Here is a 16,697-nt window from a genome sequence, read left to right on the forward strand (position 1 = left end):
GATTCATTTAGCATTACCACAATAACCGATGTGGGTGCAATTGAGGGACAATGAACTGATGTAGCAAAGGGCAAATTTTGGCATTTTGTAATGAAACTCATAATAATAGCCAAGTGGTGGACTGTGTGCTTTGTAAAGAGCTACTGCCGTGACATTTGTAATGAGTGGAAAAGGGTACCGACGGGAAAGAAAGAGGGAGAGAGGGAAGGTAGGGGCAGGGAATCTGAACGTCAGGTGAGCCTATATGCCCTTATTTTCCTCTCCTTTCTTTTTTGCCTTCCCTCTCTTCCCCGCTCACCCTCTCTTTTCTATTCCAGCCCATGTGCACTTCTCTGTGGCTCTCTGGGGGGTCTCTGTACTTCGAGCAGAGCGGGAGAAAATGAGGATGGAGGAGGGACAGAGAAGGCTGCGAGAGAAAGGGGACAAACAGAATAACTCTGCTTTCAGAGAGCCACGCGGACCGAGAAGAACAAGTGGGGGAAGACGAAGGACAGGGCGATAGACGTGGGAGGAGAGGATGCTTCATAATGAATGGACACAGAGAAAAACACTGCAGGAAGCTGGGGCCTGATCTGTGAGAATTAATGGAGTGAAAGCAGGAGAAGAAGAGGGAGACGTGATAGTGACAGCAACTGAGACATGCATCCATTCCTGTTCTCCTCTTAATGATGATATCCTCGGTCTGAGTGTGTGTGTGTGAGTGTGTGTGCAACAGAGTGAACTCAAGTGTATACTGTACAGTATATATGTTTTGCCCAGAGGACATGCACACTGACAAGTAACACTGGTGGCTGTGTTGGTTTCATATCCACAGAGCTGAAGTTTCACTGCTTAGTTGAGTTTGATGTGCAGATATTTAGCAAGTTAAAGGCATAGTTTAACATTTTATGAAATTAAAACACTTATTTGTAGACTTACACTTTGAAGCTAGAGATGGTAGCCAATCAGAAAACACAGGGGCTGGGTATCATTTGGATGTTTTCCAATACCAGTGCCAAAAAACCCTGACCTAACTGCAATGATTTACACTAAATAACAATGTGACAGTACTAATAACAGCAAAATCCATTTTGAGTTGGGATTAATAATTGTCTCCCTAAAGGCCCTGACACACTAAGACAATGGTCGGCCACTAGTGAGCATCTGCCACCCTCATCCGCACTAGTCGGCTTTTTTTCTGTCGATTGAACACGTTGAATCGGCGTCGGAGTCAAATGAAGTCAGTCTAAATGCACCCGCAAAGTCTGGGAGTCTGCAAAGTATGGATATATGGATCCAGCCTACCTTTGTTTGTTTACTTTGTGGCTAACGCTCTTCACTTTAATTAGCAGGTGGCGAGCAAGACACACAAACTCAGCTTGGGTCTTGAAGAGTTGTGGCATTTATTCACTGTCAGATAGCCACAACTGTACAAACATTCCCTGGAAAATTTAACTTCATTCTCTCTGCTCAAGTTGCCGCAGCCCCACCTTCACATGTCAACGTCACACATGCTCGCTTTCTCTTTGTTCAACCTCACACTTGCTATGCACACTATCTGGCACTGGAATGAGACACTGAAATCGGCATTGTGATTTGGTGTGGTAGGTAGTGGTTGTAAAGGATCCAGTGTGCACTCATACTTGAGGTCTCCTTGCTTGGACTTATCAGTCAGCTGTTTACTTACACAGTTAAGTCGAGCTACGGTTATAGCTCGACTAGACCAATTAATTGGACTATTGTCGTTGTCCCAGTGTACGTGCACGAGAGGGGAATTAATTTATTAACTCAAGTATGTCCGACTCCGCTACAATAGGTGGCGATATGCCCCCTTTCAGCTTGTTAGTACCTTTTTCTAGCTGACCGATTACATCACAGACCAGTGTTTTCCTTCTATCCATGTATTTTGAAATATTTAACTCTTTCAGCTGACACAGCATGAACTGTGTCTCCTTGTCCGTCCAAAGATGCACACCTCTGGACGTAGATAACACCATGTTGTTACTGGCTTCTTCTTCTGTTATGCATTTAATGCTGTTTGACTTCCAGGTCAAAGCCCAGGACGGAAACTGTGGAGCATGTGCAGAGCATCTAGGCCAGTTTGGGTTCGATTGACTGTATACAAGCAGGTGTAATTCAACTCCCAATCACATTATCTCAGTGTGTTAGTCCGACTTTGAGAAATTCGATTGAGTATGATTTTAGTTAGACAATCAGTACGTCATGTAAACATATTTTCCAATATTTTCCATATATTTCCAATTATTAAGTATTCATTCTTGGCCAAAAAAGGCAGAGTAAATAAAGGTAAAACATTTCTACGTTTTCAAAGAGTTTCTTATCTTGTGCTGTGTGAACTCCGTAGCTTATGAATCAAGCCACAGAGGACAATAAAATATTTAATTCAAAGTGGGGCATGGAGTACTCTTGTCAATATTAAGTTCAAATAAAGAAAAATCAGCCTGTAGGTATAACCTCTGTTGTTATGTTGGACATGAATAATAGCTGATGTAAAAAAATACGCACACCTGCATTTAAGAGTATTTCAATCTTTAAAGATGTCGCCATGTACCTGTCCCCACACTGTGTTTTGCTGGACCTAAAGGTACAACCAGGAGCCCATCTATCTTCATCTCCGTGCCAGACATCTCCCCTGCCATATGTCTCTGTGCTCTCTAACGTCTCATCTCAGAGCTCATTTATTTCTCCTCACGTCAGCAAACTGTCCCCCCCCTCCACCCAGCCCGGTGGCCATCAGCCCCTCAGCCGCACCTCAACACCACCTGTCTCCGCCCAACACCAACCCCTGCTGCGAGAGATCTGGCCTCTTAATTTGTATAAGTGTTACAACGTGTCTGTACAGGAGGCGTCGTGTGAGCAGCGTGTTAACAGAGCAGCAGCTAAATCCTGCAGATGCACCCATGCAAAGACACACTTTACTCAGGTTTGTGGCCATAAACTTTAAATAATCAACAAAGGTGATAAAATATGTTACTGAGCTTTAGAGGCAGTTAGGCGGATTGTTTTTACTTTTGTACTGAGCTAGGCTAGCTGTTTCCACCTGTTTCCAGTCTTTGTGCTAAGCTAAGCTAACTGCCTGCAGCTTCATATGTAACAGAGAGATATTAGAGTGGTGTTGATGATTCTTTCACGTGACTATTTCCCAAAATGTGAAAGCACCTCTTTAACACTTGACCAATCCTAAGTCCCAACATCATTAGTTACTTTTGCAAGGTCGGACAAGCTTGACAAAAGAAACATGGCGACACTAGTTACGTTTAGCGACACCAGTTACGTTTAGTGCCGTGTGAAGAAGCCGTCAAGGACTACAATATGCGATAAAAAAAGATATATTCACAATGTTAATTTTTGTCATTCCCATGTCAATGAAAAAGAACGAAGCCACACATTCTTTGTATAAATGACAAAATGCCCTGAATGTTGTGACTGTCTTATATTACACCAACTATCCAGCAGAAAACTCTATTGGCAAACTAACAGTGCTGAAGACCACAAAACAGAACCTCAGTTGAATTCAGCCAAGCATGACTGTCTGCAGTCAGTGAAAGCTGATGCAGAGAAGCAAAGAGTAAAAATGAGACCTCACTTTTCAGCGTCTCCCATAAACACAAAAGCCACAACCTTGTAATTAGATATGGTTGAGCAATCCATTAATGGTCTCCTTAAAGTTGCTCTCGTATGCAGGCCACACTGCCGCTGCCGGTCTGTTAATTAACCTACAACTTAGCTGGACAGTAGATGGTAAAGATATACTGTAGGTCTGAGTGTCTTGTCAGAAACCAATCAATATAAAGCCAAGGTGAGTCAATATCAACATAAATGTGAAGCGATAAACAGCAGCATCTGTCTAATTGGCTTTTTAAAACTTGTTTTACCTCTTTTTAATTTGTTTTTACTGCTATGGCCTCCATTTATTGCTTTTACTATTGCATGTTATTCTTTTTTCTAATTGAGGATTTTGCTGTGTTTGCTGTTGGATGAGTGTGTTTTGATGTGGCTTTGCCAAGTGCTTTTGGCTGCTGCAAGCAGCAGCAAGTTTCCCATGTGGGACAGTAGAGAGTGAGCTGAGCTGAATCATAGCTAAATGAACAGAAAAAAAATATGTCTCAGCAGTGCACTGGCCATTGGTCATCGGTCAAATGTCAACAGACATTAAACTGCAAATAATCAGCATCTTATTCAACTGAAAGAGATCTGTCTAGGTCAGAGGTAGGCAACCTGTCGCCCTGGAGCCACCTGCGACTCTATAGCACCTCTAGCTCCCCGTGGCTTTGACAAAAAATCATATGCAAATGGATTACAGTTGTTTTTTAACATTTTAGTTTTTATATATCACTGTTGTAGGTCTAAAGAAATTAGCCACCTATGCAGCAAATTTAAAAAATGTTTAAATTACTTAAATGTGCATCATACATCTATAGCCTGCCGCCTTTTCCTCTATATTTTGCCAAACCTCAGTAGCAGTGATCAGTCTTGAGCCTCCGTTGTTAGGCTAGCTATGGACTCCAAATCCAAAAAGTAAAACTCTAATATTGTGTGGACAGATAGATTTGATTTCACTGCCAACTCTGCAAAGTCAAAGTTCCAAATAATTATAAATCGCCCAAGGCAAAGTAGCCTATCAGTAATATTAATAGGTTAATTTAGTCAATAGTGTTAATGTGTTACATCCATTATAGAGCTAAAATATGTTCTGCTGCTCCAGACAGAATTGTTTTAAAATCATTTTTGGTCTTTTGATTGTAAAGGTTGCTGACCCCTGGCCTAGGCCATAGATTGTATATAAAGATGAACGACATTACAGCTCCCTGAAACGTGAAGCCAAAACATCTCGATCGCCCCCTGGTGGCTGGCTGCAGTATATGTCATAAACCCCGGCCATTCTATGTTAGTGGATGGGCCGAACTAAAAATCAAAGTTCACGTTACATTTTCCCACAGATGGTTTCAGTAATTTTAGGTAGTTCTTATCACATTGAGGTATGCTCAAGTGTTCTTTTATGATTAATTATTAGTTATCTGATAAAGGGTCTGAAGTCATAATTGACAGCTGTGTGCTTGCGATCGATGGCACTGCTCGCAATTGTTCAGTGTTTGGGCGGGGACTTGAAACAGCTGAGCTTGTGACTGTGCAGACTCTGGCTCCAAATGACATCACCAGTGCAAGATGGTGGCGGCCGCATCTGGGACATTTTGGCTTCATTTTTGTACATTGGCATAGGGGTGAGTCCATGTACACCTTTACATGTTTACACGTGTTTGAGATCATAAACGGTCATGAAAAATTAGTACACGAAAAACGTATGTTTTTTTTTTAGGGGGGAGGGGGGTAACACTAATTGTTAATTAACTGTGATAGACTGTGAATATGACAAGAAATGGTGTCAGACCGGGTTTGGCAACAGGTCAGTAGCCTACGTGCTCCATTCTATTAAAACGGTGCGTTCATTAAGGGGGTCGTTCGGCAGTGGGCTACAATGAGCAAAGGGCCAAATCACAGCATCTGCGGGGAGATGACACGGAATTATTTGCGCTTTTACGCACGGGTCGGTGGTGAAGTGGCGTACGTGACTTGTGCTACGGACGGACGGACAGACAGACAGCCACGTATCTAAAACAGGTAATACATCTGGCTACATCTTTCCCACATCACATATCCGTGATCACCTACACCCGCGTGTGTAAAAGTGCACACAATTCCGTGTCCTCTCACCGCGGATGCTGTGATTTTGAGTCTTACTCTTGTAAGACCCAATAATAATAATAATAATAATAAGTTACTGTGGACCTATATGCCATGCCTTTAAATAAAATTACCAGAAGAGTTCGCTGAAAAACAGGTAATGTCAGCCTGAATTACTCACGTGTGTCCCTGGTGAAAATCGCTGACATGCATGGGAAATACGGCTTCTACAGGCTCGCCATAGCTTACTGTCAGGTCTCAGGGACCAGAATTCGGGATGGCGGACCGTCGGAATGGCAATATTTTGGTGTGGCGGCCTGTAACCGTTGGTCGTTCAGTTGGTATTCGGATAACTGGGGCTTTACTGGTATAATGCAATAGCACCACCCAGCGGTGAAACCTGTGTACACGAAAAAAATGACACACTCTAAACGTTTAGAGATTTTTGTACACAAACTCACCCCTACATTGGCAGGAAGTGGAGATGCATTGTCCATCTTTATATTCCGTCATTGGTCTTGTCTATTAAGTAAATGGATGGTACTTGTATAGCGCTTTTCTAGTCATTCGACCACTCAAAGCGCTTTTTACACTACGAGTCACATTCACCCATTCACACAGTCATTTATACACTGGAGGCTGAGGCTACCACACAAGGTGCCACCTGTTACTCAGCTTTTTAACACACTCACACACCAATGGAACAGCCATCAGGGGTTCAGGTGCTCAAGGATAATTCGACATAAGTATCCTTGAGCACCTGAACCCCAAATTGTCAGGGCCGATCTTTCAATTGGTGGACGACCCACTCTACCTCTGAACAACAGCCGCCTCATGTTGCATGTGTAATTGCCATGTGTCACTCTTAATCTGATAAAAGTTGTTCTGGCTGAAACATTACAGTATGTTGAAGTAAATTAAGGAGTTTGTGTTCTAACAGGTCATGTGTGCGTCCTTCTTTCTCCTAAGTAATTTGTATTGGTGTAGCTGGTGAGTGTATAACAGTACATTGCTAATATATTTTTTTTCTTCAAAAAGTTTATATCCTTGACATGCTATTTTCATGCAGCTTGCAAAGAGTGCAGGAGTGAAAAATAGCTGGAATAAAGAAGAAATTCATGATGAACAATCACAGTGGCAGTGCACACGGACTGGCAGGAGCTGTAATGCACTTCCTGTTGAGGCTACCATGGAAACGTCCCAGGTTATGATACTGTATGAGTCGGACCAGCGCCTGCTGCCATTGTGTTGGGCCCAGTGTCCTGTGCATGTGTGTGCGTGTGGCCGATGTATCTCTCTGATCATAAGGGGTCTCTTAAGGCGAGAAGACAGAAGGCTGGTTTTGCAGCTACACACACACAGACAGAGTAAAGAGTGCCAGGCTGTGAGACAACTGAGAGCCAAATGGATCACACACAAAATCCCACACAGAGAAACCCAGCATAGTGCAAACACACATATGCTGCACTGAATGTACGAGCCAGAGTGTGGCAGAAGAAAAGAGCCCAAATGTTGAATGACAGAGGCCGTTGACACTGATGTCTTGGCTGATGGACTTGAATTAGCATCCAAGTCTTCTGTAAAACACTCCGCTCTGACACAGATTTGAATTCTTCACTATCACATTGCCCGAAATAGTACAATGTGTCAGAGAAAAAACTGACCACATACGGTCACATCGCAATAAGATATTCACAAATTTCCCATTTCACACTTTGCAGAGCAATATTATGCCCGGTGCGCACACACACACACACACACACACACACACTCGCACACACACACAACTCTGAATCAAATGCTAACAGCCATGAAATGAACAGAAAAAGCAGTTCATAAGCAGCTTTCGCGTTGCCTCTCCCATTGGTCCAATCAAAATTTTTATCCAATAAAGTCTTTAATGAGGTGAGTCATTGAGTCACTCCCTCCACATCACCTTCTGACAGCAGACATAAATTCGATCCGTCACACCATGTTTTCAGACAAATTGCCAGGATCATGGTGAATCAGCCACGACAGAAGCAAAGCTTTACATTTTCTCTGTCACAGCTGCAGTAAAAGGGTCAAATTAGCCTCAAGTTGTCTCACGTTGTTTTAAATGTAGTATTGAAATATGTCTTATAAAAGGAGTAAGACATTAAACTTTTGAGGATTTGCGTTTTGGATGTGTGGCTCATGTTTAATTAAATATGTCCTTTTTAATGAATGAACAACTTTCTTCTACTCAGGGTGTGCTACTGGGACTTTTCTTTTGTTTCTAAGTTTGATCTGTAAAATGGGTCACTGGATGACTCCTTCATGGACTGGTGCCGTGCTGACGGACCTCTGAATCATTAATGGCACGAACACTGCAGAGATGATGCCGTGGTTTTGTTTCATCTGAGATGTTTCAGTTCACGTTTATGTATTTATTTTGTTGTCTCTTGTATTTGTTCATTATAAAACCTCAATAAAAACTTGAATAAGAAAAGTATATAGTTTCAAGTGCTGCAGGGATGATGTGTTTTTTGTTCCCTTGTCAAAAAGTCAATGGGATTTTTTCCTTAGGGTTTGGAAAAGTTTAGTTTATTTACACTTACATGTATAAAAAATACAGGAGAGAAAGAAATTAAAAGTTAAAACACTGCATTATGAGGATACCTCTCCTATTAAATAACAACAATCCTACATAAAATGATTTCATTTCAAGCTCTGTGCCAACCAAAATCTTATACTTACACGTTTTCTACAGGAAGATAATCTTCACAAATTACGTTTATAATTTTCTAACTTAAGTACTATTCGGCCAGGATTAGTTTTACATAGGGATGTGGACTAATGTCGGTTAACCACAGGATGTCTGTAATAAAAATGTCCGATTTGCACGGGACAAGAAATCTCTGTAATTCTACGAGAGATGGGAGTGGTAACTCGGTTTGCACCCTGGCGTCACCTCCCTGTTGGCATGTGCGTGCTACGTTGCTTCCTGTATGTGTTACGTTTATTAGCCCAATATGAAATATTGCCCATGATCAGGATTGTGTGTACACAACGATTAGCAATATGGATTTATATTAGGCCTACCTAACACAACCAGAAGTCTCGTGGCTCCTAAAAGTGCTTTCTTCTCGACCTTTTTGATTGGTCTCCCACGGAGGGCCGTGCGATCATTAGAAGAATGTCCACTATCACAACTGCCGACAACACCGAATGCTTCTTCAACGCCTCCATCATCGAAAAACCGCAGAAAACTAGTTGTAAACATGGAAAAATGGTTGTAAACAGGACGTGACGAAATATTTACACACATTTTTTACAGAGAATCGCATTGGCACGGGATTAATATTACCCGAGGTATTTTCTCAGGACCGTTTTACAGAAAGTAAAAGTCACCGTCATTTTTACTCTCATTATCTGTAATGATTACAGACATGGCACGTTTTGACAGGACTAAAATCCCTGGTAATAATTACTTTACCCCACGTCTCCATGTTAAACTAATCCCGTCTAAATAGGGCTTTAAATGCTATTGCTAGAAGGTAAATGGTAGCGTTAAGCTATAACAAACTACACTACGCACAACTTCTTATCAGAAAATAACAGTTACAGAACGCTTGTCATTGAAACAGAATTTATAATAGTACTTTTTTAATGCGTACTTGATTTACATGTGACACTATACTGTAACCACTGCTGGTTGTGTTTACCTGCTTCCACGCAGCAGAGATGGAGCACAAAAAAAACGCTACTACTTTAGCATGCTAGTTCTGTTAGTTATGATATACCAATAAACTATTGTTTTTTTTTTTGTTTTTTTTTTTTGTAGGTCTACTTATAAGAACATCTCAAAAACTATACACTGCTAACATTCATTATTGAGTGTTTTACAAAACCCTTAATTGTAAAACTTAGAAAGCTTATTTTTGTTAGCATGCATAAACATTAGACATGGGTGGTTTCAATTACATGTTGTTATTAGTTATATGTTATTATTATCATGATTTCCACACTATGATGCTAACATACTTTTTTGTGTGCTACTATTGCTACTTTTTTGGAATCAGAACAAAAATGTGCTTGTTATTAAACATTTTAAGATGCTAATATTTGTTATCATGCTAAAACATTATTCATTAAAAGATCATAATCATGTTATCGGCCTACCCTTTTTCCCCTTTAAAGGTGGTGGCTTTGTGTCATGGTGAAGACGGCAGGCAGCAAAGAGTGATGAGAGTCAGCAGAATCAAGTGTCTAGATGAGCTCAGAGCTACTGCTCAACCTCATGAGAAGGCCATGTTTGTTGTTGTGTGGTGAAGACTACAAAAATGCCATTGTTGGTGAACAGCACCTTGCTATCCTTCCGTCTGCAGAGTGGTCCACTAGAAGCTAGTTACCAGCTGATAATGAGCCAAGTTAAATTAAAGTTCACAAGCCAGCGTGTTTCCAACTACGGTTTGGAGCTGTCACTGAGAGAGGTAATAATGGTTTATTGCAACTTGGGACTTATTTTCATAGTTTTGGCCTTCAACACTGGCGATTATGAAATATTGTACTCACCAAAGTTTAGAACAAAAATATCTATGCTACTTAATTTGGAAGTTAAACCCTATCAGACCTCTTTTTAGCAAAGTTGCTGCATTCCAAGATCTCAGCTTTTAACTCGCTGTGTATGCTACAATGTTGAAATGAGGGACAGATAAATAAAATCTGAGCTGTAATAAACTGAAATTATTTTGTAAAGGTCTAGTGTGTAGGATTCAGTAGCATCTAGCAGTGGGGTTGCAGATTGCAACTAACTCAAACTTCTACCATGCGCCAAGCATGTAGCAGAGCTGCAGTGGCCAATGTGAAAACACAACAACGCAAATGGCCCTATCTAGAGTCAGTGTTTGATTTGTCCATTCTGAGCTACTGTAGAAACATGGCGGACTCTGTCGAAGAGGATCCACTTTGTATGTAGATATAAGATCACTCTAAGGCAAGACAACACTATTAATTTTTATTTTAGGTAATTATAAACTACATTTCTCTCAACAGATGTCCCTAAATCTTAGACACTGGACCTTTAATATACTGAAATGTAACAGAGCCATGGTGTGAATGTGCGACCACTCCTGGTGCACACTACTACTCTCTCTGCATCATGCTGCACAAAAACACCAAGCCAAGCTCCAACTCTCACTTGGGAGGTAGGTGCTACCTGTATATGAAAATACTTTTGGCATAAAGCCACATTGATAACAATCAAATCACTGCCCTGGAGTATCATTTTAAATGTTCAATCACTCATCCACAGCCTCCCCCACATTCCACGCTAATCCCTCCACAGCTGAGCTAGCAATACATTGTTTTCGTCTCAGCAGTGAATCAAAAACCTCATCCAGGATTTGAGCCAGCAGCCTTTTGGAGAAGTGAGACTTCTCACCAGCTCACAGGGTCTCTCTCCACACACCACCATAGTGTGAAAATGCGACACACTGTGTCACTGTGTCGTCTTCTTTGTCTCCCTACAGTGACAAAAATTACACAAACTTAAATCTATTTTACGCAAATGTTAAAGTTGTTTGTGAAAAAGAAAGTCCTGACTGTTTCCTTTGCTGCACTCCAAAGGTTGGCCCTAAATCTCCTCTCCCTCTCATCTCTTGCCACAACCCGTCCAGCACTGAGCCATTCTCTTTGCGCCCTCTTCTCCTTTTCATCACCATCAAAAGAAGGATTGGAAGGTTACTGTCAGCAGCAGGGGGATGGAGACCCAGCAGAAAATAGAAAAATAAAAAGCCGAAGTAGCTGGACTGGAAGGAAAGTGGGTTAAGAGGGGCGTGATGGATGAGACTGGGAGCTTTCCTGACTCATGGCCTGCTTTCTCTGGTGACTAATGTGGTCAGTGACATCTCTCTCACCACCCCTCAGCCACCCTGCCCCATCTCTCCACTCCACCTGGGATTCTGGTTGCAGGCTCGGAGCAGAGTAGCACACAACCTCACCCCACTTACCATGTCTGGATCACTGAGTCCCAGCTTACACAGCATTGGTTGTGTGCTGCTGAGGTGGGGGCTAAAACAGTCCAGTGGGGACACGGCTGGGGTCAACCAAAGCACGCCTCTCTGTCTTATTTACTGCTAAACCTCTGAAAGGGATGCGAACGTCAGACCCTGAGGGAGGATAAGATAAGAGCTGTATATTTATCTCTCTTACACTTTTGTTTTTAAGACTTCTGACATAGGCTTTTAATGCATTTCTCTCCTATCATGCTTTTATGTGTGACCTCATTTTTAAGGTTGCTTGCATGTTTGGCTGATCTGTCAGACAGATGCCGTTTTTTTGGTACAACAGGATATCAACTAGTCTGTGTTATTTACCATTAAAATAATAGCTTTCATTGGTGTCCACTAGGGATGTGCGCAACTAGTCAATAGAACGTTGCGACTCTCACAAGCTGGGCACCAGAAATACTAGTCAGTTAACCTTATTAATAAAATCATTGTTATTAAAATAATGTACACACGTAAATTACATAGACATTTTTTGACGACTATTTTTTTAGGCTGTTTACTATGTGTTCACTCAATTAAAATGCTATTTTAATAAACAGACACATTTCCTAAAGATTTATTGTCCTAAAGAATATTGTTTTCAATAAATGTTATTTATTATGTTTTATTGAATGAGTTGTTTCGTAGGATAATGTGCAAAGTTACACACATTTCAGCACTGATTAAAATATGATTTGGTTAATAAAAATAAACAATTTCAAACCTTTTTTTAATATATATATATATATATATATATATATATATATATATATATATTAACCATTTTTTTATTTTTTTTATTTTATTTATTTTTTATTTTTTTTTTTATTTTTTTTTTTTACTTACTTTTTTACTTTTCATTAATTTCCGTAACTACTCGCAGGGGGCTGGAGCCTATCCCAGCTGTAATTGGCGAGAGGCAGGATACACCCTGGACAGGTCACAAGACTATCACTATCACACATAGAGACAGACAACCATTCACGCTCACATTCACTCCTACGGACAATTTAGAGTCACCAATTAACCTGCATGTCTTTGGACTGTGGGAGGAAGCTGGAGAAAACCCACACTGACACAGGGAGAACATGCAAACTCCACACAGAGGGGCTCCCCAATCCTGGGTTCGAACCAGGAACCCTCTTGCTGTGAGGCGACAATGCTAACCACTGCACCACTGTGCTGCCTAGTTTCACAGTCCAAGGGCGCATTCACACCATGATGGTCCGAGGGACTTGGTTCTATTGGGCGGGGAATGCTCAAAAATTTCACACCTTCATTTGGTTCAGTTCACTTTCACACTGCACTTTTTAAAGCAGACCAAACCGCCTGGACAACGTCACGCAGTTACAGCAGCTGCTCGTTTGGGGGCGGTATTGCCCGAGACAACCACTGACCAGGAAGAAAAAACGCATGAGGAAGCAGAAAACCCGGCTCATCGATTGGCCAGGACCGAAAAAGGAAATCCATCCCCTTCAGCCAGTTTGGTCACCACAGAAACAATGGAGCAACACCAAATTTATATCAACAACCGCCTGCACCTCCTCACTACTCCACATCTGCCCATGAGACAGTTTCCAACTTTTTCTTTTTTTTTTTACCTCTGCCTCTCCCGGTTTGCAGTGTTGGTTTTGTTTTTTTTCTACCCAAAATGCACTGTGCTCTACGTCACTTCCTCTCTTTGGTTCACTTCCTCTCTTTGGTTCGCTGGATAGTCCATTTGCATTTCCCACTAGAAGCACATTGCACCAGGGTTCACTTGCAAGTGAACCGAGACCCCCAGTTTTCAAGAGGACCAGGGTTCGTTGTTTGGTCTGCACCAGAGTTCGAATGAGCATTCACACCACTCCAAACGAACCAAACTATCCTTGGAAGAGGACCAGGGTTCATTTGAACCAAATAGCGCCAGTGTGAGTGCATCCTAAATTTAAACATCTGTTTAAATGTATGGGAAATTAGTTGCTAGGAACGTTTCTTTGCCTACCACTGCATTCATTTTGTGTGTTTTTTTGTTTTCAATTCACAATTATGGTTTCAAAATTAAAATTTTTAAAAAATAATTTGAAAGTGAATTCTTACTGACATGCAGTCCTCTGTGAACCCAACAAAACAAATTGACAACTGCCTTCACATAGCTACAGATATTGTAATACTGAAAGGTCTTCTGATTATTGTCATATCTCTTTTCATTTTTTAGAATTTATTTTAGCAGGAAGCATGGCACACTTTTGTCCCAGAGACAGGCTTTGGGTTAAGAAGTGAGTGACTCTCGTGCACATGATGGAGGTCACCTTTGCTGCAGCAGCAGCCTTTAAACACGTATCAGGTGTTGAGAGGAATTGATTTTCCGAGGGCCGTTGTTGCAGAGTCCAATACGGCCTGGTAAAAGTACAGCGGCATTCAACTGGATGATCCTCTGAGTATGTGTAATGAAAAATACTCACTTCAAAAATATAGGCCCATACAAAGCCCATACATCCACATTCATATGGGCCCAACTCTTCAGTCTGACTGTGCAAAAATAACCTCCCACAATACTATAGTGTCTCATTAGCAAGTCGGATTTGAAGTGGGAAGAGAGGCGCGAAAGCGACCAAGCATTCATTGTAAACCAACCACAGCGACTCTCTTTGATGATACATACCAGCTGGCCATTGAATTGTGCCTTGCTGATGGTTGTCTACAAGTGTACACAGCCACAGTGCAACAACAACAACAACACACACATAGACGCACACACTGAGGCCTACTCATTACTATGATAAGTGTCTTCTCTGCCCCTTGGTTGTTTTCATTTTATTTTCATTTCAAAGAAGACCAGGACCAGCAGCTGCCAGCTAGAGATCTGACGTGTGGTCAGATGTGTCAGTGCATCAGTGAGTGTGTGTGGGTGTGTGCTGCACTGGACTTTGCCTTTGCCCTTTCCAGCTATCAGTTTTGAAAAGAGTGTGTGTATGTGTGTGTATGTGTGTGTATGCGTGTGAGCAGAAACTCTTTGATGGAAGATGATACAGTACATAGCGGTCAGGCTGGCCTTTTGAGCAGCCAGCTTATTTGATACAATCTGACTCAAACGCATACTCAAAGACACGCACGCACATATATTTCACCCTGGTGAATATTTCAGGAGGACAGGGGGTTGGTCTGCCCTTTGAACTTGTGTGCCACACATCTCAAATCTGCTTGGTGACCACACCCGTGACCAAAACTGTGACACAAACGCATAAATACTTCATAAACTGTCATGTGAGCTGTGTGGCACAGCTGTTTGAGGACGTCAAATGGGATGACAATTTTTTTTGTACTAGTATAGATTGGAGAATTTGTGGAAAATGGCTTCAGCGTTTAAATGTTTTGAGTTTCGTGCAAATGGAGATACAGAAACATGGCTTTCCACAGGACAGGGTTGAGTCTCTTTCCAGCTTTTACTGTCTCAATGGATTATTCAGAGGATCAAGTGTGAGTCAGGCAAGGATTTCAAGAGTTAAGCACGTGGATAATTATTCTCGTTCTCCTTAAAACGGGCCAAGGAGGGCACACTCCTTTCGTGCCAGTTAACGCGCTTCACACAATGTGCTTAACACGGACAATTACACGAGTCAGAAACACTAAAAAGCTTTCAGATTGTTAGATTTTCTACAAAATAAAAAGGTTTAGAGAAAGACACGGGACGCTCTGGAGCCCCATCATGTGTTTCTGTCCCCATCCACAGGTGGGGAACACAGTTTGAGCTGAGATCTGGACACTGTTGTGTTTGTGTCTGTGTGTGCAGCCATCTGATATAATCTCGCACCTCAGCGTGCACTTGGCCTGACCTGAGTGCTGGCAGAGGACAGGCATCTCAAAATATGCTTATACTTCCCCCCACACTCCATTCCCTCCTCCCCTTGCTGTCACCCTCGCTCACATGCGCTCACACATACAAACGCAATCAAAAATGGGTAGCAGTGCATGGCTGTCGTACCCTGAGGCACCTTTAGGCCTTTGACCCCAACCTTAATAAACATCACCAGCAGAAATACAAAACTGACCACTGACATGCTGAACTTTGTCCCTGTGTGAGACAATTAGTTTTCCATTTTTTACATGAGAGCACATTTAAACTGCAAAACACAGGCTACTCATAAAAGAAACTGAGTATTTAGGTCACATTACAGTCACTCTCCTACAGGCTTACTGTGCATTATCTTTACACCATCTCATATGAATACATCAGTCCCTTTAAACCGTTAATGTGATTAGCTGGAGTAGCAGAGGGCATTAAACTGTAACCTGTAAGCGCATCTTGGTATTGCAAGGCTCCTAATGCTGAAAAGGTGAGAGTATAAAAGAAGAAACCAAGTCTGAACCCAGCTGATACTAATCACCTCAGCTGTTGCCTCTACACCAGGCACATACACTGCAACAATAAAGACAAATGCACATGACTGTGCCCAGTTTGAGCCATGCATTTCTTATCACTGATCATCTACTATCAATTGCATGATTCAGAATATGAGTCCATTGGCGCTATCACTGCCCTGTGCGGAAATTGAGCAATGCGAGCCCTGCAATTAAAAAACGGGGAATCAGAGCACTTACCGCTTACAGCAAGGAGCGGCGAAGGCAAGGTGTGGGGTCGGAAGTTGTCAAATGATTGTTTGCTTCTGTCGTATCTGTAAGAAGGTCATCGTTTGGGTTTTATTTTTGCTGTGCTGCACGGCGCTTTGCTGGACGGTTGCTCCGCTCAGGGCTGCTGGTCACACGGCATCCAAGGCGCGGTGAGAGGCGCGCTGCTGTGGAGAGGAGAGGAGAGGAGAGGAGGGAGGGCAGGGGAGAGGAGAGGAGATTAGGCCTGGTTGCTTTCAGCAGCATGACAAACAGCGACAACGTGTGGCCATGTGAGTGAAGCGTGAATAAATACTGTGGATGTGTAGTGACAGAGATGGAGGGATCAGGATGTTGCCCTGAGTTGGTTCACATCAGCAGGTTAATTGCACATGGATGTCTGTGTTTAAAAAGCTT

The 16,697-nt window shown here is 42.0% G+C and overlaps 1 protein-coding gene across 1 annotated transcript in view; it reads right to left on the reverse strand.

The window, feature by feature from the left end:
* rims3 (regulating synaptic membrane exocytosis 3) overlaps window positions 1–16,470 on the reverse strand; it is a 51,978-nt gene extending 35,508 nt beyond the window's left edge. Inside the window, exon 1 of the mRNA XM_033636305.2 lies at window positions 16,275–16,470. The gene's annotated coding sequence lies outside the window, so the exon portion shown is untranslated. The remainder of the gene's footprint in view (window positions 1–16,274) is intronic.
* Window positions 16,471–16,697: the final 227 nt, after the last annotated feature.

The sequence above is a fragment of the Epinephelus lanceolatus genome, chromosome 16 (assembly GCF_041903045.1).
Source record: "Epinephelus lanceolatus isolate andai-2023 chromosome 16, ASM4190304v1, whole genome shotgun sequence".
NCBI classification, from domain to species: Eukaryota; Metazoa; Chordata; class Actinopteri; order Perciformes; family Serranidae; genus Epinephelus; species Epinephelus lanceolatus.